Genomic DNA, 2,500 nt, shown 5'->3' with positions numbered 1-2,500 from the left:
TCCGAACAACACATTCAGGAATGACGTTAGTCGAAGTTTTTTGATTGATGCTGCAGTGGCTGCTGATTTGTCCGAGGTCTGGAGAGGTCTCAACCCCCTGAAAAGGGACTATTCCCGGCGTCAGGTGGTGCAGGGGGTCCTCCTCCAGTCTCGGATAGATCTGTGTTTTGTTTCGAGTGCTTTATGGAAGTACATCGGTGGCAGCTCCTATGCATGTGTGGGCTGGAGCGATCACTCCCTTTTTTCCGTCAAACTTGACTTCCTGGGTGGTAAGAGGAATGGGGGGGTCTGGGTTTTTAATAATATGCTGCTTGCCGACCCCACTTTTGTAAATAAGATGGAGCACCTTTTTGATTGTTTTGATGATGAAATGGGAATTTGTGACTCTTTGGTTGATTGGTGGGAGCAGGCAAAGGCTAAAATTAAAAAGCTGTGCCTACGTTATAGTAAGCAGAGGAGGTGGGAGGAGTCCATCAGGGAGCACACGGTCCGGAGCCACCTCCAGGGACTTGCCGCCACCTCTGGTTTAGGCCCGGTAGATCCTGAGTATCTGGTGCTGCAGGAAGAGCTCAGGACTATACAGGTTAGTCGTGCTAGAGGGGCGGCACTTAGATCCAGGGCCCAGTATGCGGTAGAGGGCGAGCGCTCCACAGCTTTCTTTTTTGGTTTAGAGAAGTCCAGGCAGAGCAAGCTATACTTGGATGGCCTGTTGGATGAGTCAGGCAGGTGTCATAGTGATTTGGATGAGATTTTGGATATTGTAGGTAGGTTTTATGCAGATTTGTTTGATGGGGAAGGGATCAACGAGGTAAGCTGTAGTCAGGCTTTAGGTGCGCTTGATGGGTCTCTGAGCCCTAGTGACGCTGACAGCTGTGACGCGCCTATTTCTTTGGCAGAGGTTTCTGCAGCAATTAGGGGTCTCAATGCCTGTAGGAGTCCAGGAGAGGATGGTTTGAGCGCAGAGTTTTATAGTGCTTTCGCTCACAGGTTAGCCCCGATTCTCCATACTCTGTATGGCGATATTGAGAGAGAGGGTCGGGTTTCGGACTCCTTTTCTCTTAGTATTGTGACTTTGATCTTTAAGAAGGGTGATAAGCGGTGCCTGGCCAATTACAGACCAATAAGTCTCCTTAACACCGATTATAAAATACTGGCAAAAGTATTAGCACATAGGTTGAAAGGTGTGATTGGTAAAGTGGTTGCCAGTACACAGGCGTATTGTGTCCCGGGACGGGACATTTCTGACACGATACTCTCCCTAAAGTTTTTGTTGAAGGAGATGCATGTCTCTGGGGGGATTCATGTTTCAGTTGATTTCAGTAAAGCATTTGATAGGGTTGAGCATTGTTTTCTTTACCTTGTTTTGGAGAAATTTGGTTTTAAAAATGGCTTCGTGAACTGGATTAAACTTTTGTATTCCAGTGCGGTCAGCCGTGTAAAATGCAATGGACTCCTGTCGGATAGCTTCCCTTTGCGGAGGTCGGTAAGGCAGGGGTGTCCTTTGAGTGCACTCCTCTATAGTATAGTGGCCGAGCCTTTGGCCGCTATGCTCAAGAGGGATGGGGCTGTGCACGGAATTGTGAGTCCATCTGGTAAGGAATATAAGATCTTTCAATATGCGGATGACACCAATTTGGTTTTGCGCGATGTGGGGAGCCTCAATGTTGCTCTCCACACCCTGAACGTTTATTGCCTTGCCTCAGGAGCAAAGATAAATTTCGAAAAGACGTCTGTGTCCTACTGCGGGGGCATCGTGGCCCCGCCGAATGTTTGGGGCGTCAGGGATGCAGGGGATTCTTATAGGGTTCTTGGTGTGCCCTTGGGTAGGGATGAGGTGACCTGTCGGGATTGTTTGTGGTCTGGCTTGTATAGCAGTGTGTGCACCCGAATGAATCTGTGGAAAATGCGTGGTCTTCACTTAAAAGGTAGGGTGTTGGTGGTAAATGCACTGTGTTTGTCTAAACTTGTTCATGCTCTTGCTGTGTATGACTTACCGGGGGTGTTTGCAAATAAGTTTAGCATTGCTGTTAGTAAATTAATCTGGCGGCGAGAGAGGGCACCTGTGGCACACAATGTTTTGGTTGGTCAGTATGATCGGGGAGGGCTTAAACTGATCGACTTGGTAGTTAGGAAGAATGCGCTGCGTCTCAAATTGATAAAAAAGTTCCTCGACACCGGATTCGATGCGGCGTGGAAGGATTTTTTCGCTTCGCATGTTGAAAAGTTGGGTGAGTATGGTGTCTATAATTTGTGTATGCTTCCCCAGCGGACTGCCCTGGATCGGGTCCCGCCTTTTGAGAGGGAAGTGTTTGAGGCGTGGGCTAGACTGCGGCCGTTTGTAGTTGCGGCCCCTTGCTCCTTGTGGCAGCTAGGGCAAATGCCTTTACGTTTTAACCCTGACATGCTCTCTGATCCTCCTGGGAGGAGGGAAAGCATGTTTAGCGGGTCTTTTGATAGAGCAGGTATCAAACGGGTTGGCCAGTTATTAGATTTTGAGGGT

This window comes from Vanacampus margaritifer, chromosome 2 (genome assembly GCF_051991255.1).
Source record: "Vanacampus margaritifer isolate UIUO_Vmar chromosome 2, RoL_Vmar_1.0, whole genome shotgun sequence".
Classification (NCBI taxonomy): Eukaryota; Metazoa; Chordata; class Actinopteri; order Syngnathiformes; family Syngnathidae; genus Vanacampus; species Vanacampus margaritifer.
Note: the sequence above shows the minus strand (reverse complement) of the source record.